Here is a 24,926-nt window from a genome sequence, read left to right as displayed (position 1 = left end):
AAGTTGGACTTTTTGCTACCATAGAGGTTGGGGAGAATTCTGAAAATAGTATAGTAAGGTCAGCTCTCATGAAAAACATAATAATTCAGTTTTCCTTAATTTAGGTAAAGTGAAAAGGCTTTCCAACAAAATGGAATTACTCCTAACCTTTCACTTGTTTTTCCTGAGATACCGAGTCTGAGAAGCAAAACATGCAAAGTTTACCATGAAATTCATGAAAATAGTGTGTATATACATATATATGTGTATATATAGATGTGTGTATATTTGTGTGTATATATATATGTATGTGTATATATATGTGTGTGTGTATATATGTATATACACACACACACACATACACACACGCACGCACGCACATATTAGGTTGGCCAAAAAGTTTGTTCACATTTTTCTGTAAGATCACGTGGAAAAACCTGAGCAAAATTTTTGGCCAACCCTCCTATATATATGATTCACACACACCTCTACATATATATATATATATACACATTATATATATGATTCAAATTTTAAAATAAATGCATTTGTTTATTTGAAAATGCCCAAAAGATATACACCGAATTTCTGAGAGTGGTTACTTCTGGCAGTTTCGATTATAGACTGAGAGAGTCCTCCAATTTTTATATTACATAATTTTAAACTTTTAAAAGTTTTTCTAAACACCATGGATATGAATTACTACTGTAATTCAAAATATGAAAATTCATCTAAATGTGTTCTGAACTTGCAATCCTGATTTACTTGCTCTCAGAGAAGACCAATGACAGCTTCAGTGGACTAGATCCTAACATACTAGCCAGACTATTTCAAGGTTGTTTCAAACAACTCTTTCTGGGAGATGATCCACCTGTCTAAACAAAACTAGGTTGGGAAAGGTAAATAAAGGTTATCTGGACAGCATGCACACAAAAGGGAACAGGTGTATCGACTACTCCAGAGATGGGATGGTCATAAAGTAAGAGTGCAACAGTAAAGCCTGTTTGCTAGGGTTTTTGTTTGTTTGTTTTTAATAAATTTTATTTATTTATTGGCTGCATTGGGTCTTTGTTGCTGTGTGCGGGCTTTCTCTAGTTGGGGTGAGTGGGGGCTACTCTTTGTTGCGGTGCACGGGCTTCTTATTGTCGTGGCTTCTCTTGCTGCGGAGAGCAGGCTCTAGGCACGTAGGCTTTAGTAGTTGTGGCATGTGGGCTCAGTAGTTGTGGCTTGCGGGCTCTAGAGCTCAGGCTCAGTAGTTGTGGCGCACGGGCTTAGTTGCTCCGTGGCATGTGTGATCTTCCCGGGCCAGGGCTCGAACCCGTGTCCCTTGCATTGGCAGGCAGATTCTTAACCACTGCGCCACCAGGGAAGCCCCCTGCTACGGTTTTTTTTAAAAAAAGGTAGAGTTTAGAAAAGAGTCTCTCCAAGTTCCTCACGTGCTGAATGCTGAGGCTAAGCAGGATGCCCTAGGTCACCAGCTCCTGCGCTGCAGCACTCACCCACTGGGCTGCCTGCTAACCAAAAATTACTTTTGAGTGTTCTTGAATTTGATCTTAATATTGTAATTGTTTTTTAGAATTGTCTATGTTAATCAATATGATCTTTTCATTGTACTGGTTCTTCTTATAAATATGTAATTTAATTAAATATTCTCTACATCATTAAAAAAATAGCCTATCCAAAAATAAGACCAAACCAAAAGATGCCCGCCCACTACAGAAGGCTGAAGGGAATATGGAAGACCACCAGCAGGAATAGAAATCAAGTGTCAGTGAGACAAATGGCCCCAGGTGGCCAGATTTTGTGTCCTGTTAAAGATGCTTGCTTTAGGGAAAAGGGGCCTCGTATCTCCAATGTTCATTCCCTAAATCCAGGCTTTATTTAGTTTTTATTCTCCTCTTACGCTACAAAAACAGCTTAATGTGTCACGTTCTCATGAGTGTTCTATTTCCTCTTGCCACTCCACTAAATCTCTTGATCAATGCAATCTCATTCCCATCTTCTTAGGGAAGATGATAAACTCTTTCTTAAATGATAAATACCTCCTTTACTTGGATTCCCAAGGATAGCGCAGAGAAGCCCGTGAAGCACACACCCACATTAGGCCACTCACAGCACAGAGCTGGGAGCTGGGACAAAGTACCGCATAACAGCACTAGCTCCACCAAGCTCTGACATATTCTTTCTGGATAACTGTATACCCCCTTTTATCTGTCCTAAATGTCAGAAAATCCACTTCTTATTTCCCAATGGATCTTAAGGCTTCACAGACATCCAAACAATATTATAATATCTCAGACTGAAAGACAACAAAAGTTAGAAGGTAAAATACTCTTTCACAGGAAACAAAGACACAGCAAAGAAATCACCCCTTGACTGTCGAAAGTATTATAAATCTCATCTACAAACCACCTTAATCACTAAATTGAAGTTTAGGGTTCAATGAGACTCTGAGCTTAACTTATTTCTTCAACTAAATTCATGTTGGCAAGTGCCAATTCAAAAGCAAATGTAAGCTAAAGCACCACTTCTGAGGGGATATTTGGCCAGAATTTCTAAAGTCTTGACTAGTCAACTACAGTGCCCCCTCCTGGAAACCACCTTTCTGATAAGGCAAAAAACCCTCCATTCTATTTTTTTTTTTAGGTAAGAAGTGGATTTATTTAGAGAAACATACTCCACAGACAGAGTGTGGGCCATCGCAGAAGGTGAGAAAGGCACCAGGATATGGTGTTGTCAGGTTTTATAGTGGTGGGTAATTTTACAAGCTATTGAGTGGGAGAAGTATTCCAGCTATTTCAGGAAGGGGTGGGGACTTCAAAACACCCTCAATTCTAACCCAGCTTTGCTTCATGATTTACGCTGAACTTCCTCTTAGCCCAGAGAAGCAACATTCTTGGCTCCTCTGGTCTTAATACAACACTTTTCCTAATTCCAGTTAAAGACAGTATAAGGACTGAAAAATGACAGTGTATATGGGATTTTATTATTAGCATATGAGCTTAAATTTGTTAAATAAAACAAATTCATACTGATTTAATGAAAAAGTATCACACTAACTTCCAACGGCAAAAGGGTTCTAACTCTCCATCACTGGCCAAACCCACTCAGTGGCCAAATTTCACAGATGTATCTTCTCCTTGCTCCAGCCCCACAGTTGCCCCTCTAGCTTAGATCTTCTCTATCAGTCATCTCATAACGCTCTGGTCCATGGTCTTCCTGACTTCATTGTCCCACCTCTTTAATCATTCTTCGTATCACTTTGTCCTTAATGAGTCTTCACAAATCATGGTCTTGACCAGATTACCACAAAACTCAAAATCCTAAAAAGCTCCTCCTGTGCACCACTGAATAAAGTGCAGAGTTCACAGATTCCATGTGAACGCATCTTTGCCAACCTTACCTCCAGGCACCTTCAGCTACAGCCAATTAGACAATCTGATACACTAATATGTCCCCATACCTTCCCTCCTCTAAGCCTTTGCTCTTACTGTCTCTTCTTCCTGGAATCCCACATCTACCTCTTCATTCCACCCCCGCACATACACTCCTCCTGTGTCTCCTCCCTGGCAGCCCAAATCCTACCATCCTTCAAGATCTACCTCCTCCATCAGGGACTGGTTCCACCCCAGAAATTCCACAGTATTCTCCACCTGGCTAACTGCAGTTAAAACATTCTACTACCCAGTTATTATCTTGCGTCTTATTTCCCTCTCCCTTCAATCTTCTGAAAAGTAGAGACAAAGTCTATATTTGCCTCCTATTCTCAATGTAGCACCTATGATTTGCCTTTGGCATTCACTTGATAAATATTTATTGAATAAATAAACAAAAAAAATGTATTGTGTCCTAATTTGTTTCATTTTCCAAAGTGATTTTTTGATTTTCCAAAGAATAAATTATTTTACTTAATCTCTGAAACAACCTAGTGCGGTAGGGTAAGGTAGAAATTGGAATTTCACCTTTAGAAATGAAAATAAAAAACAGAGTATCAAAATGATGCAATGATTTCTCTTGAACCACATAGCTTCTAGGTCCTCTGGTTCCCCAACAGGCTCCTCACCTGGACATCTACTGCTTCTGATGATGGCCGGAAAGGAGGTGCTTTCACATTCCCTCACAACAAATCCACTGTTTCTGAAGAATTAAGGCCAGAATGGCCTTAATTTTTCTTCCTTACCAGTGACCCATGGCAGAGTCATTCACATCACCATAATATTCTCAAGGCAACTCCTGAGGCTCGGGAGAAACATTTCCTACTACCCGTTTCTCCTCCCTATATCTAGCTAGAAGTCTACCTTCTCAAAGGAAAAAAAAAAAAAAAAAAAGTATCTTATCTCATTATTCAGCTATTCTGGGCAAATCCTTGACTTTTCTAAACATCAGATCTTCATTTTCAAAAAGAGAAGAACACTAGTACTACCTCATACTGTAGTTACGACAATAAAGATAATGCATAAAGTACTGGCACATCAAAAGCTCTCAATTAAAAAGTTATTACAATTAATAATAATGAACAAAACCACAGAGAATCAAATTATACCACCTTCTTTGAAAGGCTTCATTTGTATTCCAGTACAGTCTATAACTGGGTGATGAGGAAACAGAAATTGGCCAAGTAAGAGCTTGAATAATTAAGTGGGGACCTTAGTTTTTTTGTTGTTCAAAATGAGGGTGTTGATCTTTTCCAGTCTAACATTCTATGTGCTAGGAAAGCATTCTAAGGCAATGCTTTTGTTTCTCCCACACAAATATCTGCCCTCTTCTGCAACCAAGCCCATCAGAGTGCCCAATGTATGGGTACTTTTCTTAGTCCCTGTAATAGACTGAAATTATTCAAAGTTTTATCCTTAAAGAATTTAAACTTTGCTTTCATTTAAACATTCAGGATCTTTATACTACCACTGAACTCACCCATGAGTCAATTAACTTTGATGTTTTCCCAAAAGTAAACAATGATTATAAAACCTTCAATGTTTTGAATCTAAAAGTCAAAGGAATTATAGATGATGGCTTACTCTAATACCAAGAATTTACTTCAACATTTCATGATTCTAATTTTGATTATAATTCCCAAAGGAAGCACTGGATTAAGTTCTAATGTAGTTTCTCTAAAGAAGCCAGTTTAAGATAAGTTCCCATTTTAGTCTCTCAATTAGTGGAACTTTAAAATACCTTTTCCCTGGGATACAAATTAAGAACTTTGCTGAAAATGTAGAGCATTTGTATGAATCCAAACACAGATATTGTTTTCATGAAAAAAAAGGAAGCATAAGAGGGGTTAAAGATAATGCCTGCAGCCTAAGAAGACCAACTGAGCTGAAAGGGTCTGACAGCAGGATGTGGGTTATAATGCCTCTGAATGAAATCCTTTTGTGTGAGGGTCTCACAAAGGGCATCCAGGCAGGACTGTGTGTGTTTGGATTTAAATTAATCAACCAGTCAGTTCCACAATGCTAAGATTCCTCCTGTTTAACAGATTAAGGCAGGTTTACTGGCAGTTCCCAAACGATGTCAACAGCTTCTAAAAGGTCAAATGCAGCAACGCACACCAAATGTCCTAGAATAAAGAGCACCAATAACTCTTCCCTCTATAATCTGCTAGGTGTGACTTATTAAATGCAGTGGATTATCCCATTTTAATCAGCTGTCCTGGTATAAATTTTCTTTTTTTTCTTTCCCCAAAAAGCTGAAACACATTTATACATTTTAATGATATACATTTGAAAACTGCCTGTTTTATTCTATAGTATATCTGGTTAAAACAATATAAATAGCCCAGCTTCACCACCGCATCTTGCAAGGGGGTTGGGTGATGGGGCAGAAAGGCACAGAGGTGGAACTATTTTAGTCAATAGGGGCCAAGTACGACCAAAGCATTATCTGTGTTGTTAGCACAAACTCACAAAAAGAAAGTTATAGCTGCAACCACTGCCAAGTAAAAAATGCTCAAAAAACAGCATGTATATAAAAAGGAAGAACCCTGGCCAGGTGGAAGATTCCATATGGGTTCAAACTCATGGATTCTAGCCCTTCGGGAACTTCTTTAAAATCTCGTGTTTCACTGTTTTTCCCAAGCAGTAAAGGATTGAATGCATTCTTGTAAAATATTAATCATGCGTGCCTTGGGCACTGAGTCGAAAAGGAAAAGGGAAGAGAAGATAAGCCAAGGATACTAGAGTGTAAGGTGATCAGGACCAGCTCTTGTCTGACAATGCTGTAGAAACATTAACCGCTGGCCCTGGGACTCAAAGGAAGCTCCAAGAACCAACACAGCCCCTGCCTCCCACTGACGTTCCTGACCTTCAACTAAGGAAGGGGAGGCATTGTGGCATAGGTTATTAGAGCACAGCATTGAGTCTAAATCCCAGCTCTGCCACCTCTAATCCCTGCCATCTTGGGCAAGCCACTTAAACTCCCTGATCATCACTTCTCTCAACTATAAAACTAAGGAAAGAATAATCATACCTCTGAAGGTTGTTCAGATCACTCCTGTGAGCCAGGCACAGTTTCAGGTATCAGGAATACAGTGTTGAGGAAACCATACAAGGCCACTGATCTCAAGGAGCTTGCATTCTGGGTTGGGAGATAAAATAATAAACAATTAAATGAATAACATAATTTTATACATATGGGAAAAGGCTCTGAAGAAACACATCATAGGATGACAAGATAAAAAACTGACTAGATGGAAGAATGACAGAGTTGTCAGAGAGAAACCTCAGTCTCAGTAGAAATGGCATTTGAACAAGGAGAAGGAGCAAGATGCATAAAATAAAAGGATAGAGCCTTCCAGGCATAGCGATCAGCAAGAACAAAGGTCCCAAGACAGAAATGAGCTCAGGATGTTCAAGGAACATGAGGAAGCCCAGTGTAACTGAAGGACAGTGAACAGTGAGCAATAAGGGTAGACACCTATTAGACAGTTAACTGGAGTCAAGTAATAAGGTAATTCATGAACGGAGCTTGGGGTACAGAGCTGGAAATATAAATGTGGGAGTAACTTAACATAATTTTCTGTAAAGCACCCATCACAGTGCCTGAACATTATGATTATGTATAACCAATCTCTCTATTCCCACTTTTCCAAATAAGTAAATTGATATTTGCATTAGGGAGACTGTCAGCAAAATAGAAAAAAAGAAGGAAGACAGGTAGCATTGGATTCGCTCAGGGAAAACAAAGACGTTTTATGTTGAGTGCCAACTTCTACAAAATAGTAGGAGCTTCCTGCTGTTCTGAGTTGAGCAGGATTCTGAGGCCAGCTATGGCCTGTGTAACAATGTGTCTCATTACTTGCAAAATATATAAATGTAACAGATTTCCAAGGCTTTGGAATTGGCAGTTCTTGTTCACTATAGGTTTTAAACTTTTTTAATTTTGGTAATTATTTCTCAGAATAATAATATGAATTAGATACCATCACTATCTCTATTTTATAGTTAAGAAATTTGAGGCTCAGAGAGAATAACTTATTTGCCCAAAGTGACCAGCCTTCCAATAGTTAAAACTGAGAACCAAATTTGGGTGTCTCTAACTCCTAAGACCATATTCCTACCTACTGTCATATACATGTGTAATTTTGCTAAATACGTTCCTTATTTGCATTCCCCCAACTGCACTTTAAGGGTCCTCCCAATGGGGCCTGGCTCCAGGGTGGAATATCTTGTACCATCATCACTCTAGCTCTGGCATGTTCTTTGGTTCCTAAATTCCCATGTCTCATTCGGAAGGAAAGCATCCAGGCACAATTCTTTCCTGTAGATGTTGGTGGAAAACATCTTATTCGTTAAAATGCCAAACCCTATTTGATTTAGTGATTCGGTCATCTTATAAGCAAGCTGACAATTTTAGCAATGTCAGAATTCCAAATTATTTTAGCAATCACCTACCTATTGTTCATCACCTATCCTATTTTTCAGCTGACAGGCGTCTCATCTAGCTGTATTTAAAAACACACACATAGGGACTTCCCTGGTGACACACTGGTTAAGAATCCACCTGCCAATGCAGGGGACACGGGTTCGATCCCTGGTCTGGGAAGATCCCACATGCCGTGGAGCAACTAAGCCCGTGCGCCACAACTACTGAGCCTGCTCTCTAGAGCCCATGAGCCACAACTACTGAGCCCGCGTGATGCAACAACTGGAGCCTGCGCGCCTAGAGCCTGTGCTCTGCAACAAGAGAAGCCACCGCAATGAGAAGCCCACACACCACAACAAAGAGTAGCCCCTGCTCGTCACAACTAGAGAAAGCCCGCGCGCAGCAATGAAGACCCAATGCAGCCAAATAATAATAATAATAATTAATTAATTAATTAATTAAAAAACGCATACCTACACTATCAAATTAAGTTAGTGCCACTGCTGTTATTGTTACCTCACCCACACAACAACATATTCATATACTTTGACTAAAGAATAGGAATTTTTTGGAGGTTAGTCCTAAGGAATAGGAATTTTATTTTTAAGGATTCCAAAGCAATAAGAAGTAAAAACTCTTGTACAGCTTACAGACTTACCACAACATAGGCAGAAAAGCCAAAATATATTTAACCCTGAATTGCTTTGTCGTTTCCCTCCACCCCATGCTTTCTTTCCCTCCCATCTATTTTCTACAAGAGGGCCTCATAACAGGAGAAAAGCATGCCATATACTACCTTGATTTGATTCCAGCAAACTAACCAGAATTTGAATTTTTATTAGCAAGAGCCATAGGCAAGAGCAATAATATGCTATATCTATCACAGTGTTTAGTTTTATTCATGAACCCATGCTGGGTTAAGAAAAAAAGAAGAAAAGCTAACTTCAAAGCATTATTGAAAGATGGTTAACTCTCTAGCCACAAATGAGAATCACAAGCTACTTTGATGTGTGAGAATTTTTAGTGCCTAAATTTAAAGAAAGGACATCTATGATACAAGTTTAACCATTTAAAAAATTCCAATAATATATTTCTTTTGCAGCTCGAAAAACCAGTAATTACCTAAGGGAATAAATAAATTAGAACTCAGCCTCAGAAATTAAGGCTTAAATGCAAAGTATATGAACAATATTCCTCCCTCATCATATGGTTCAGTGGCAAAATGCCAGCTCTAATATGTTCAGTACGGGAAATATAACTCTTCATATTGTCATTTTCTCACAGTCATCACTCCACAAGGACTTTAGGCATTAACCAAACTGCATACACATCTTCACCTCAAAAATTCAACTAAGTATAAATCAGAGCATTACTCAATGTATAAACTATGTGGCACATGACTGCAAAGACTGTGATTGCACAAAAACTTGTGCCAATACTTAATTTGAAACTAACCTCGACAATGACCTAAAATCGCTAACCTTCGAACCCTAACCAATCTGTCATTTATATAGTGCATGCCATGGTCTACTTTCACACGACATTTGAGAATTATTATTCGGTATGTATAATTCTTAAAGGTTGTATGAAAATAGGCCATGGAATATACTGTGTAAGTTTCAAAAGAAAATGGAAATTACTAAGGAGAAAAGTGAGTGGATTAAAATGTGTGATTTTTCATAACAATGGTCCAAAGATATGGGAAAGGTGGAAAGTTGACACCACATACTTTATATCGCTTTAACTTATAAATATATTACATCTGATATTATTTATTAAAATACTTGTATTTACCAATCTGAATATATTTAAACAGTCTTCAAACCTAAATGCTGGAACATCACAATTTTCTCTTCTCTCTCTTGCCAAACTGACATGTCTCCATCAATAACTACTTGGAAAAATATTCAAGGCAATCTCAAAAAGAATTACTGTGCTTCATTATGCAAAACAAAAACGCAGCTTTTAAAAAGTACTCTGTCTGACATTCAGTTCTGTATGCTGCTACAGCAGGTCAAAAGCCATTAGCCACCTACTGAAAATTCATACTAGGAAATAATATGTCCTTCAAAATTATTTCACATACAGTATTCTCAAAGTAAAATGGGTGAGGTTATATTCTAAATGTTTAAAAATGTGATGCCTCAAAAAGAAATATACTCACCATGTCAGAAATTAATGTGAACATAGATTTAATAATGGTCATAATTTAGAACACTCACCTTAGATAAACAAAGTACTGTGTCTGCTATGAGAGAAATGAATACATAAAATAACCAACCACCTCAACACTATATGGCTATTATACTCTCCTTTTCCAATAAAAGTAACAGACTCAATATGATTCCTCGGACACTTAGGATATTCTCACTATTCAACAGTCTTCTGGGGACTGACCCAACAGTCCTCTTGTATCTTTAAGACATTCTACAAATCTATTTGGCAGAAGAAGCAAAACAGGAGCCCCTGTGCTACTGGACATTAAAAAGAATTCACAAGTCTATGTTATTTAACATTTTGAAACTTGGCACTGAAGTCTATGGTTTTCTATGGTTTTTCCACTAATAGATTCTATTAGCAATTATTAGCTAATTGGCCACTTGGCACTTTGTACAACCAGGTACGGAGCTAAGTGCTTGACACATCTTAATGCATTTAATCCTCATAACAACTTTATGATGTAGATAATATCCTATTGCCATCTTACAAGTAAGGAAACCAAGGCACCAAGAGGTTAAGTAATTCGCTCATAGTTATACAGATAGCAGGTGGCTACTTTTCAATGAGGGAAACATAGTTTATAGAATGTGAGGTCCCAAATAGGATGAGGAAACCAAGGGAAAGAAACTGAAAAAGGCAAAAGTACAAGGGGAGTCAATGATAGGATGGAGAAATGCTTTCTCTTTCACTATTTTCTCTAATGTTAGCTGGCTGACTATGGTGCTTAATAAACAAAAATAAAAAGGTAACATAATCGTAACCCAGTTTTCAGGAGCAAAGATGACTCCTACTTAAAAACTAGGAAGCTCAAATTTTCTTGCCTTACTTAAAAGATGGATTTCTGCTGTGTGGAACTGCAAATACCCAATCTCACTGCCCAAGCTCTGAGATAACATCTGGTGGATAAATACACATTTTGGTGTCATGTCAGATTCATATTCACAGGCTGTAGGGGCAGAGATGGGTCTATGAGAGCCCTAGACTATTCACCTATAAACCTGGTTCCTAACATGGATCCAGGGCAACCCCTGATGACTGATCTCCTGAAGAGTCATTGGGGTAACAGACGATTAGTTCTAGAGGTTCCACCTCTCATGGACTTCAGCCAACCTAAACCTGTTTATAGAAATCTTGAACTGGATCCCCAATATAGTGCCACTGTCTCTTCCAGGGGCCCTATTCCAAAATCTATCATCAGATCACAGGAGTTTTTTGTTGACACCATTGGGTATTTGGATTTTTGTTTGATTATTTAATAAAAAGACATTTCTCCCTTAAAAACAATACTGCAGGCCTCTAAATCTCCAAGTATAAATTAAACAAAATAACTCCTGGTTAATAAAATATGAATTCAAACAAAATGCTTCTGTTGAAATGGAGTATCTAAAATATTTCAGGAAAAAATTCACTAATCCCGCTGATAATAAGGTTGGAAAAGATTCCCTTTTCCACACCCAACCCAAAGGAAATTGAATCCCTGCTTTAACTGGAGACTGTTGCTATTTGTCTTATGGGTAAAGGCCAAATTATGCGTATTTTTGGGACTTCGGTCAAGAATCAAGGTCAGTCACCAGATTTTCTCCCATATCAACAACATAGCGGCAGCATGAATACAGATGTTCCTTATCCCTTTCACCGTGATTTTTCAAACTCAGTTTTCCCTCTCAGAGCAGCTAAGATTTCTTCGTTTGTCAAAAGGATAGCCATTAAGAAAATTACTTAGCTAATAAACAAGGAAATTAGCTAGCAGGCCTGATACAAAACAGATAGTAGCAACACTAACAGCAATCTGTCTGTACACACAAAGTAAGGCAGCAAGAGTGGCTCTGATAAGCACTTTGAAACTGCAAGTGGTACTCAAAAAACTGAGTGTCACTAGTACTAGGGGTCAGACAGCAGTTGTAAACTTTTCTCCTTGTCTCACTTGGTTCCCCCAAAAATCTCAATTAGTTTTGAGTTTTATCGAAGTATGTGAAGAAAAAGAAAGCAGCAGAAAAGAGGAAACAGGGGAAGTATCTGGGCAGGATAACTCTTCTCCCTCTCCAACCACTTTTCTGTATCTTCTTTTGTCAATGTTTGAAGGAACCAGCTAAACACTTGTTTAATTTTGAGAAAAGCTACATAACCTAAATAAACAACACGATGGAAATAGGACTTGTGAATCCCATGAAGGATGGTGCCAGATTTTGAAGCACATGATTATCAAGCAAAATGATAAGGGCAGAATGTTTATATTTACATTTTACGTGATCAATAGATATGTATTTTTAAAGCTAACAATCTTTAATTTTTTTTTTTTTGCTTTTAACTTGTATACAATTGGGTTTCTATCCCCTACAGTAACTGATTATGGAATAAACAGTTGAAGAGTAAAAAAATATTATACACTCAATTTTTTGGTGGGGAAATTGTAAATTTTACTAAATTTCGTATTTCATCAAAATGTCTTCAGTTCTCTACAAAAATTAAACCTTTCCTAAAAGTCTACATTGATATCTTCTCTCTGATTTTAAAATAGGAAGCTTCCCTGATTTAATCACTTCTTACAAAATGCTTGAAATGCTTTATTCAACCCTGGGTTGAATAATTCCTCCCTTCAGTTAGTCAGAAATGTATCTAAATCAATAAGAATCTACTCCTGCCAATTCATTCCAGGAAAACATTCATTTCCACCTGCCCAAATCACACCTCCGCTCCAGGCTGACCCTTCCTGACCTTCACTGAGATGATGTCTTGCCTCCCCCTCTCACCTCCATGTTACCCGGTCATCATAGGGCTGCATGACCCTCAATACACCAGAAATAGAAGAAAACCAGTAACAGTAATTCATGTTTAAATAATCATTTAAATTAGCTTTACAAAATAGAGTCTCAAGTGGTAACTGACCAAGGATAAATAAACCACTTCATGTACATTCTAAATATGGGGATATATATATATATATATATATATATATATGTATAGCTGATTCACTTTGTTACAAAGCAGAAACTAACACACCATTGTAAAGCAACTATACTCCAATAAAGATGCTTAAAAAAAAAGGAAACCAAAAAATAAAAAAAATTTAAAAATAAATAAAAATGGGGAAAAAAATTCAAAAGTATTAAATAAGTAATGAATTTTAAAGTTCCCCTAGAGATCAGTGAGTATATGAATATTTTTAATGAATTTTAAAAAAGAAAGAAATGGGCCTTTAAGTTGTTAAGGCAGAAATTCTCAGGTAAATATAATACAACACATTCAATATGTTTCACATATTGCTGAATTTTTAAGTTTTAAGTTCAAAATGTAAAAATTATCTGCTCTAACTCTAATCACTTTACAAAACTGATAAATTAATTTTGTATATAAATCTAGGATAAAAGTGTTCCTATAATTACTTAATTCATCTAATATTTTCAAAATTCTTTTAAAATCTTTTACTAGTTCAGTATTTTAAATGAGGAAGGATATTACTATATTACTTAAATAAAATGAGCTTTAAAATAAAACCACTACTTATGTACTTAATATATTGAAGTATATTAATATATATGTATATAACATACTTAAAATACTGCACTAACCAACTTTTTAAAAGATTTTCCAATAGTTTCACAATTTTTTAAATTTCCATTTACAAAAAGCTTTTGATTTAAGCATTAAAATCAGAAACACCTAGACACTTCATATATATTTAAATATGTATCTATGTGTTTTTTCTAGGAATTTTAAAAGCAAAGAAGCAGGTGTTCTAGAAAAAATTCACAAGTTCAGTAAGTTATCTTAAATAATTTTAAGAGGAAGAAAGGAAAAATAGATCTAAGACATTATTTTAGTGTAGAAAGAAAAAAATGTATGTATTCTGTTCCTATGAGGACCAAGACTCCTAACCGACCATGATGCCAAAGGGGAGGTTTTCTTTTAGAGAAAAAAAAAATTATCTCCATGTTACTTGATTAAAGCTAAACTCGACTTGGCAGAACTCTTATCTGCTACTGGAGACTTTTGTGTTACCTTTTTTTTTCTAAGATGGCTAAAGAAAGCACATTTCCTACTCACAATCAAACTATCAGCCAGTATGAGATTACCATAAGCCTCAAAAACTGTGAACCTGTATTCTGACTTGCACGAAGAATGAACCAACGGTAATTACGTGCTACAAGTTCTTCACTTGACAAAATTATGGTTTGTAGAGTTCCTTTAGATAGGGAGCACCTCGAGTGTATTTAGAAGAGATTTCAAATTACTAAATTTGCCATAAAATTATGTTAGTATACTGCCCCCTTCCAACTCTTCATAATGCCAGTCAATGGCAAATGGGTGACCATGTATCATATTGTTTTTGAGAGCTTATGCAAGCCAAGAGATCTTAATGATCAATTGTTTGGTAAACAGATAAAAAGCCTTGTGCATTTGTCAGGTGTCTTTCACACAAATACATTCATTTCCTGGAACTTGGTAAATTCTTGAAAGTAACCTTATAGTCTCTTCACATGCCTTTTATCACTATTGAATTGGAGAGCAATTTATGACAATAAAGATTTCATTTACCTTTAATGTTTTTCTCAATGATTTTGGCATTACTTGTGCCACCTCCCATATGTTTTAACATAAACACAAACTCACATATATACACACATCAATGTTAACTTTGATATATCTGAAGTGAATTTCCTAAATTCCATAATACTATGTATAAATATAAATTATAACTCCAAAACAGCAAATGGTTGTAATCTTCATTCATGGAAAAAAGGGCCAGAGAGTTGCTCAAATACTTTGCTGTAAGAAATACTCAATAATCAATTTCTTATTATCTTCCTTATTAGGATGGGGAAAACTTCTCTCAATGTTTGCATATTGCTCAGTAAAAATGTCAACTGCTGTTGCGTTTCAGCAATACTTGGTTTAATGGAGCACACCCAAATGGAAATGTTCACTACAGCTACACTTTCCTTCGAGAAACGCCTAGCATATCCTAGATAAAACCCTAGAGACAAGTTATCCCAAGTTATCTGGTTACAGATCATAAAACTGAATGCTTTACAACTAATTGACAGGGTAAGTTTTTCTCACCTGAGGTTGGAGGAAGGTAATTTACCTTATCTATCTTGTATTCAGAAACAAACCCCAAATAGAGTTAAGTAATCTATCTCAAAGGTTTCTGTTGGTTTTTTTGTTTGTTTGTTTTTTTCCTTGGTAATACTTGGCAAAATGTTGAAAACAGAAAAATCCACTGGGGAAAAAGCAGTTGCAAAAGAAACTACATACAGCCAGGTTAATGTCTTTAACACATAAATGCATCTCACAAATAGAAAAAAGGAACACATCAGATTAACCATGACATGAAGAAATACATATGCTAAAAAATCATATACAAATGCTCACCACCAATGCAAATTAAAATAAATGATTACAATTCTCCACTTCTCAAATTGGTGTTAACAAAAGCCCTAATTCTGCGATGGGCAATGGGTGTTCTGATACAGACCACTAGAAAAGTATAAACCTGCACAGTCTTTCTGTGCAGGACAACTTGACACATATATATCAAACGCCTTTGAAAATGTTCATATCTTTTTACTTAATTTTTATCCTAGAGATTTATTCTTAAAAAATAAATAGAGATAGGGAAAAGATTAATCTAAAAGTATTTTCATCATAGTGTCATTTATAATAGCAAAAAAAAAGAATATTCTAAAATCCTAGTAAGAGAGGATTGGTGCAGGCATAAAATCAAAGGAAATACAGCTACTTAGAAGGCAGCTGTGAAAGAATATTTAGGGATATGAGCAAATGTTACTATTTAATGCTCAATGAAAAAATATGCAGGTTATAAAATAGAATAATCATTACAATCCTAATTTTATGTCTCCCAGTTTTGTGTCTCTGTTTGTTAATGTGTGTGCACATATGCATGGACAGAACAGTAGAACTGCTGACACACAAACAAATGGTATCAGTGCCTATCTCTGCGTGGTAAAATAATGGGTAATTTTTTTTTTTTTTTGGCTGCACCACATGGCCTGTGGAACCTCAGTTCCCCGACCAGGGATTGAACCCGGGCCACAGCAGCGAAAGCCCAGAATCCTAACCACTGGACCACCAGGGAACTCCCAATAATGGGTAATTTTTAAAATACGACAGAGCTTTTTTTTGCATTAGCCAATATTCCATAATGAACAAATATAATTCAAGAAACAATGGGGGGAAAACATAGTTACTCACAAAAATAAAACTGTATAATCTCTTTTACAAGTGATACTCAGTTTCTGATAACTAGAATAACACTGTTCAGAATAATGAAAATAATGTTCCTATAAGAGGCTTAAAATAGACTCTGTCCACAGAAATGAAGAGAGTGGCATCACTTCTCCGCCTGGCAAAAGCAGCCAACTGAAGCAGCGTTAGGTAACCTAATACCACACTGGTTAGATAGGTTTTCCACCCCACCACTTGGATCCCAGGATAAGAGTCAAATTATCTTCATAAGAACCAGAGGGTTAGATGAAGAAGCTACTGTCTGGGACTTCCCTGGCGGTCCAGTGGTTAAGACTCCATGCTTCCAACGCAGGGGGGCGTGTGTTCAATCCCTGGTCAAGGCACTAAGATCCCACATGCCGCGGGGGTGCAGCCAAAAAGATTAAAAAAATAAATAAATAAAAATAAAATATTTTTTAAAAAAGAAGCTACTGTCTTAGTAAAATAAGCATGAAGATGGCCATGAGATCCACCATGATCTTTGTACAGCTATAAAATGGGGATAATAGCACTAGCTATCCCAGAGGCAGTCTTTCAAGCAAATAACTGCTCATTTCTTGAGATAACATCAATATTGCTTTTATATCAACAACAAAAATTTGTGGCATATTTTATAATAACTAAGATACATTAGTTCCCATAATCTAGTATATCTATACTACATTTTTGATTGCCTGTATTTTAAAGGTTATATGTGCTACCTGTTCACTGAGCTTATAAGTAAGCTTAACGAGTTACAGTTAAGCTGATTAGTTTGCACATGACGCTATAACTATAATTTCCTGAATAAACAAATATCAACAAATATTTATTGAGCATCTTCCATGCTCCAAGAGTTATGTCAAGTACTGAAAGACAATATTTTTAAATATGGGCAAATCATTCCCCAGATCATATACAAGATAAGGAAAATGTGTTTTTCCCAAATTTAGTCTAATGATGACTACTGAATATTTATGAATATGAGTAGTTAGCTAACCCTTATATTTGTCTCATTAGTTTGTTCTCTAACTGGAAGCATTTTATTACTTTATATTACCATTTTAGTAAGTTTTGTTTTCTTTAGTGCAGTAAAACATACATAACATAAATGTACCTTTTTAACCATTTTTAGGTGTACAGTTCAGTTGAATTAAATATATTCACACTGTCATGCAACCGTCACCACCACCCATCTTCAGAACTTTTTCATCTTCTAAAACTAAAACTCTGTACCCATTAAACAACTTTCCCCATCCTCCACCCCCACCCACCCACCCTTGGCAACCACCATTTTATTTTCTATCTTTATGAAGTTGACCACTCCAGGTACCTCGTGTAAGCGGGATCATGCAATATTTGTCCTTTTGTGTCTGGCTTATTTCGCTTAGCACAATGTCTTCAAGATTCATCCATGTTGTAGCATGTGTCAGAATTTCATTCCTTCTTAATACTGAGTAATAGTTCACTGTCTGTATATACCACACTTTGTTTATCCATTCAACCGTCGATGGACATTTGGGTTATTTACACCTTTTGGCTTCTGTGAATATCGCTGCTATGAAAATTGGTGTACAAATACCCATTCAAGTACTTGCTTCCAAATTGTTTGAGAATATACCCAGAAGTATAGAAGTGGAACTGCTAGATAAGTTTTGCTTTTAAAAGTACCAACTTTCAATAAACGTGTTTCTTGAGTTTTTAAAAATCAATATCATCAAAATCAGTCTCTAGACTGAATTTTTAGCAGCAAAACAGCTATTTTATTTCCTTTCATTGTATGCTTCAAAGGCCCAAGTTAAAAATAAAAATACTTTTCATACCTATGACTTGAAGGTGAATCTCCCAATAATTCCAGTGTTAGCCAACTTCCCTCTAGCAAAGCGCATCGCCCTTCAGTAATGTCGTCTATAAATATTCTTCCTGTTTCCCCACACCTTCTAGCCTCTGGCCCTGAGTGTCAACCATCAGGGCACTTAACCACCAAACCATTATGTTCTTGTAGCTGATATGTTCCCCTCCAACTATTCACACATTCTTATCTCACACATCCTGATTAACACATACTTGTTTTAATAATGCCACCACAATGCTCTCAGTTTTTCTGTTAAAAGTTACTTAATTGGAAGAATTCCAGCCAAATGAAATAAAACAAAGCTGTATGTTTCAGATAAAATTATGAGCCTCTCTCAACACAATATCTGATTTCATACCATCATAAAAACCAGACGTAACACAGCCCATAATGCAGATATTATCATGTTACTCAGTCGTGTTACAAAAGAATTCCACCTTATTTCTTAAAATTCATATGAAGGATTCCACTCACACTAATATATGAGTAGTTTTTTAAAAGTATGTAAATATCAATAAGGCATTTCATTGCTGTTGTGAGTAGAGAAATCACCTATAGATGCAAAGCCACCATTTTTGAATCCCTAACTGTGAATTACCGGCCACTTGAAAAGAGAAATGTAGTTCCTATCAAAAAGAAAAAGTTATTATGCCTTGCATGCAATCCATAACTTTATGACACCAGTGGCATGATGAAGTTATTAAAGTTTTTCTGACAAAGTAAAGACCATAATAACTCACTGCCACCTTCATCAAAGCTAGTGAGTTATGGAGTATATGAAGGGTAATTACCCTTTAAGTAAAGTATGTGGGCGGTTTCTTATTATAAATTTTTATCTTTAATACATAAATTTCCACATTTTGTTAACAATTTAGGCTGAATTATGTGATTAAATTATAAAAGAAAATTACTTCGTATCTCTTCATTTCTCATCTAAGACATCAAACATATTTCTGTTACTAGGGTCCAGTGATTTGTTTGAAGTCAATCAGAGCTGTGGAAGTACAAATTAACTGAAATAGGACTTACCTCAAGTATTTTTTTTTAATTTTTTATTTTATAGTGGAGTATAGCTGACTAACAATGTTGTGATAGTTTCAGGTGCACGGCAAACCCTCAAGTATTTTTATAGTGAGAAAGAGCAAAAGATTTTTCACAGATGTGATATAATTTTAGTTCTTAAACCAAAAGCTAATGTATCTATTTTGCCTACTGCCAATGATGATAGTAGCAACTATCTATATATAGTTATATATATATATATATAGTTGAAATGTCTCTATATATGTATCATTTAATAAATCCTGATTTATGCACTTACTATACATGCTAAATCATGACTTAAGAGAATTCCAATTTCTTAGATGGGGAGCTACAAATAGATACTGGAAATACCCAGTATTTATGAGAATACCCAATATTAATATTTATCTATGTAAAGCCCGACATTTGCATTCATTCACCAAGGGACCCACACCTCTAAAATTGCTACTGGCCCCCATCCATATCATGAAATATGGATTTCCTTGATGAGAGTTGCACAACAGTTTCCTTCCAGGAGAAAAGCTGATTGGGGTCTTGTCAGAGCTGATGTTAGACACCTGTACCATAAAGTGGCATATTTTCAATATCTTTTTCTGACCCTAGGAAGTTTGTCCCAAATGTGGACCATTCCCAGAACACAAAAACTTCAAGTAGCACAGGAGAGTGTTAGATATATTTAGAACCTGCCTGGACATATGCCCAAGTTACAAGAGTTCTGTGGATCTGACAGGGCCTAGACATGGTATCCTGAACTACATCTATCCCTCTTCTGCCAGTTCCCAACCCCTATTGAAATAGGTTGAAAAATGTGGATTGTACCACTACTTTGAGGAGGATAAGAAAAATGTTAAAGATGAAGCATTTCTCCTTGGCCTTTACACCAGCATAATGATTTCTAAACTAAGGGAAGATTTTAAATGAAATTCAGATCATTATAATTCAAGAGTGGTGAGGAACAGCCTTAATTTACAAATCTCAGATGCTTTCAGAGGCACTGCCTTCTTCTCATTGTACTGTAAGTGTCAAATGTATCCTGTGGGAATTACCATTGTTATTACTAATTATAATCACACGTTGCTTGGTAGCTTTCCTTTATATAATTTTTGACGCAGAAACTGTTACGATATATTCTTGACCTTTACACTATGCATCAAAAGAGTAGTAATTTACGTATTCCTGTTCAGAGTAAATTATTGACTTGCTACTGACTATGCTCAGAATGAGGATTAATGAAACACGATTTAAAATCGTAAAGAATTTGGAGCCCAGTTCCTCCTAACCCTCAACTTTATGCCAAAAATCCAGAAGGTGTCCAAATTAAAACGTACATTTTAATTTCTATATGTTTAGAAATTTCTATATGCTTTTGGTACATATCTACATTTTCTCCATAAATGATTCAGAATTTAATTCCTAGAAATCTGCTGGTTTGTAATCTTTCCCTTCAATGTTCAGAAGTTCATAAAGCTGACAAAAATAACATAAGAAAGACTCAGAAACTATCATTAGCAACAATTTAGAAAATAAGACTAAGTAGAGACTGAGAAAAATTGTTTCCAATATTAATAAAAGCTTACATTTACAGATTACTAACTAAATGCTAACCACTTTTCAAAGTACTTTTACAGGTATTTACTCATTCAATGCTTACAAAAAACCCTGTAACATGGGTAATATCAAGTTAGCCATTTTGTAGATGAGGAAACCAAAGCACATGGAGTTTAAGTAACGTGTCCCAAGTCAGACCTCCTCTAAGTGAATGGAACTCAGCTGGCTCCAGAACCAACAGGCTTAATCATGACACAAAAACTCCCTCCTTTAACAGTTGCAGTGAGAGATTTATTCTTGTTTTTTCCATTTCAATTCTTTCTCTGAAAATGAATGTTTGGTGTACACTTGACACAAGAATGTAAAGTAAGTTTATAAAATGTAACTTTTCTTTTATTATAATTTTGCTAACGTATTCTACAGATTCTATTAATTACTACAAATAACTTCATATAAATGATCCAAATATAAGAGATTATAGACTTTGAAATTCATCATCTTTGGCTCAATCTGAAATGAAGTGGACATGTTTAAAAATAAATTATTTAGTGCATATATAACCATTAGAATGAATGGTTTTAACATGTAAATACCATAGTGAGAATTCCCAATGCCATACCCCCATCTCCATTTGCTTTCAAAGTTCTAGAATCAAATTTTCAACTAGGCAAGACATCTCCTGAATGCTTTAGGGCACCTCATGTTCAATACTTTTATCACTTCCCCAAGCTTACACTTTCTAAAGATATTCCTGCCTTATTTAATAACATGGCTTAATCCACTCAGAAAGAAACGTATACTTTCTTTGACCAAGTTCTCTCCTTCAACCTCAATGCAATCATTCAATCACAAAATTCCACCAATTCTGTCTCTGAAATAACTCCTGATCTATCACCTCCCTTCATTCCTCTATTCACTGCTCTGGTTCTTAGCCCCATCTTCCCACACCCATGATCCTATAAAGATAGCAGCTTCTAACAGGTTGCCTTTTCCTCTGGTTTGTTCCTTAAGTTCCCCACATATCTAGCAGAATTATCTTTTAAAACACAATTTTTTAGAAGCTTTTAACAGTTTCCAGTTGTTTATCACAAAGGTTCCAAACTTTAAAGTACGTTAGGGCTTGTTAAAACAAACACAGATTGCTGGGGGGATAGCTCCAACTTTCCAATTCAACAGGGCTGGGAGGGGGCCCAAGAATCGGCATTTCCTACAAGTTCCTAAGTGGTGCTAATGCTACTGAGCCAGAGAACACACTTTAGCTTCTCAACTGATGTTGTGCATTAAAATTACTTGGGGAAGTTGTATAAAATACCCTGCCACACCCCAAACCAATTATCAATACATACAGGCACAGGTTTGGTTTTTCCTTTTCAATCCTCCAGGTAATTCTGGTTTGCAGACAGTATTATATACTCGAAATTTGCTAAGAGGGTAGGTAAGTGTTCTCACCACACATGAAAAATGGTAACCAAATGTGGTGACGGATATGCTAATTAACTTGACTGTGATAATGATTTCACAACGTATACATACAGGAAAACATCAAGTTATAGACCTTAAACATACAATTTTTATTTGTCAATTATACCTCAATAAAGCTGAAATAAAGCCAAATTTAACCAGGTGTCTTCTATTTTCATTTTCTAAATCTGGCAGGCCTACCCACATTTTCAATTCAAACTGGGCCCTACAAAATGTGTAACCAATCCTGATCATGACAACAGATTTAAATATTCATTTCATAAGGCAAATGGATGAACTGAGTAATAAATGTCATCGGCTAAGATTATACTGAATGAAAAACTTTCTTGCTTTTTATTTGAGCATCATCCTTCCCTGCCCTCACACCCCCCACACAAACACACCCTGATGTACAACTTTCCTGCCAAGTCTCCATCTGCGAGGTGTAAAAACGGTACTGCCAACTAGGAAATAAAAACTTGGAAATGGAGACCCATTAGAGTTTCAGATACAACCAAACAATATGATGAGAATAACAGAAAGAAAGAAAACTTTAAAAAGAAACATTTTTCACAAGAGCACAATTTCTTAAAAATAAGAGTTAAGTGGAAAAAAGAAGCCAATGTGTTGCCTGTGCCAATATCACCAGTAAAATATAAAATTAGAGACAGAGAGCAAGCACTGGGAATACAGAACTTAATTGATTCTGCCTTTTCTCCTACCTGAAATTTAAAAACCTAATATTGACTTTGGAAATATTTCTAAACCCTGTGATGCTATTTTCATTTTTAAATATTATGTGTGAAAGGTTTGCATCCACTTCTCAATAAATATAGATGTTTTTTCTTCAAGTGTCTTGCTAAAATAAGGGCTGGATTTTTTTTCTTTCTTCTTTATAGCTTTCAATCATATATATTATTTGGGTCTACTTCAAACTCATTGTGCAATAAAGGATTTCAAAATCTTCTCTCCTTCCTCAGGGGGAATAAAGAATGGTAAAAACAAACAAGGAAAATGACTTTATATAATATCCTTTCGTTTCAGATCCTGGTTCCTTGCTACGAACTTCATGCCAGAGGTTCTGCTTTACTGTGCTTCAGATATGGACAAGATGAAAGAAGCTCTTATATCCATAAGGAGCAAGTTCACCTTTGGTATAAATGTTGGAGAACAGTGAAGAATGATTTAATCTTTGAAGAAAATATAATGTGCTCTGAAAGTGTTCAGGTTTGAAATTCTCCAAATGTTTAGCTCTTAAGAATGTCAATTTCACAAGCAAGCTACAACAGCAATCTGTCCTTCATCAGTTCAATGCTTAAGGCTTAAAGCAAGTAGACTAGAGCAGACTAGGTAGCAGACAAGAGCATGGACATGGGCAACAGACTGCATGGCTTCAGAGCCCAGCTCAGCCACTTATGAACTCTATGACCTTGAGCAAGTTTCTTAGACTCTTGGTACCTCGTCCACATAAGGTGGATGATAATAACAGCGTCTATTTAATACAGTTGTTGTAAGCATTAAAAGGTACAGTTCGTAGAACAATGCCTAGTCCACCAAAGCACCACAAAAGTATTGTTATTACATTAGTATTAAAAACATTTCTCGGTTCAATCTATGAATGCAAGACCCACTATATAATAGCTACCCATCTCACTTATTTTTCCTGGCATACATAATGGAGACCAAGATTTTAAAGAAAACTGTTATTTTGTCTTTTGTTTCCTATCAAGAGTCAGTGCTTGCAGAAAGCTAAAACTATTTTACAAATACCTGGTTGAGAGGCTTCGTAATGTACGGGGGGGTGCCCAAGACATGGATTAAAGTCCTGGTTCACAGTTAAGCTGTGACTGCACTTTAGCATTTACTGCTTTTCTCATCTGTAAAATGAGAAGGGACCCATTGAATTTCTAGTATTTCTTGCACACCCAGAATTCTGATTTTGTAACCTTTAACATTAATGTTGAACTTGTCAAAAAGGAATTTGGTGAACTCCAACTTTATAAGTATAAAAGGGCCTTCCCGGGGCAGTTTTTCTTGAAATTTTCATTCCCTATGCTCTCATACTACAAAATTTACCATCCTATGCTGTAAATACTTCCCACCCCTCCAAAGCCAGACAGTAAAATAATTCCAATGTTAAACGGCCAGAAAAACAAGAATGAAGAATTAGCAAAAGTGTCCATTACTAGCAGAGCCTGGCAGAAAAATTAATAATACCTATTAGTGTGGTATGCAATGTTTTTATGCATATTAATGAATATTACAGTATCCTAAGTTCACATTTTTGGAGCTGGTGAAGACCTCAGAGTGGTGTTTCTCAATCTGGGCAAGTTTACCCCCCAGGAGACATGTGGTAATGTCTGGAGTCATTTTTGGCTATCACAACTAGGTGAGTGCACCAGCACCAAATGAGTAGAAGCCAGAGATGCTGCTAAACATCCTCCACTGCAAAGGACAGACCCCACAACAAAGAATTCCCTGATTCAAAATGTTTAAAGTGCTGATGTTGAGAATGAAGCACTGTACCACATTCTACTCAACTTTCAAACATCCCATGAGCCACACAGGTGATAAACTTGTTTATGATTACCTAAGCCTAGAATCTAATTCCATTTTGCATACAAACACAGAGAATTTTTTGCACGGTTTTAAAGCTTCTATGTTTAGAAATGAAATTGTGTAAATCAAGAGAAGATGGTTATTTTGTTTGATTTGGAACTTCTCCAAGAGT

General features: G+C 36.1%; 1 protein-coding gene across 5 annotated transcripts in view; it reads right to left on the bottom strand.

Annotated features, from left to right (window-relative positions):
• PAM (peptidylglycine alpha-amidating monooxygenase) overlaps positions 1–24,926 on the bottom strand; it is a 279,877-nt gene that overhangs the window by 232,506 nt on the left and 22,445 nt on the right. For all 5 annotated transcript variants that reach the window (XM_029218598.1, XM_029218593.1, XM_029218592.1 and 2 more), the window contains exon 2: positions 6,448–6,555. The gene's annotated coding sequence lies outside the window, so the exon portion shown is untranslated. The remainder of the gene's footprint in view (positions 1–6,447; positions 6,556–24,926) is intronic.

The sequence above is a fragment of the Monodon monoceros genome, unplaced genomic scaffold (genome assembly GCF_005190385.1).
Source record: "Monodon monoceros isolate NGI ecotype Baffin Bay Population unplaced genomic scaffold, NGI_Narwhal_1 Super_Scaffold_12, whole genome shotgun sequence".
Classification (NCBI taxonomy): domain Eukaryota; kingdom Metazoa; phylum Chordata; class Mammalia; order Artiodactyla; family Monodontidae; genus Monodon; species Monodon monoceros.
The sequence above is the reverse complement of the archived record's forward strand: the minus strand, read 5'-3'. Positions and strand labels throughout refer to the sequence as shown.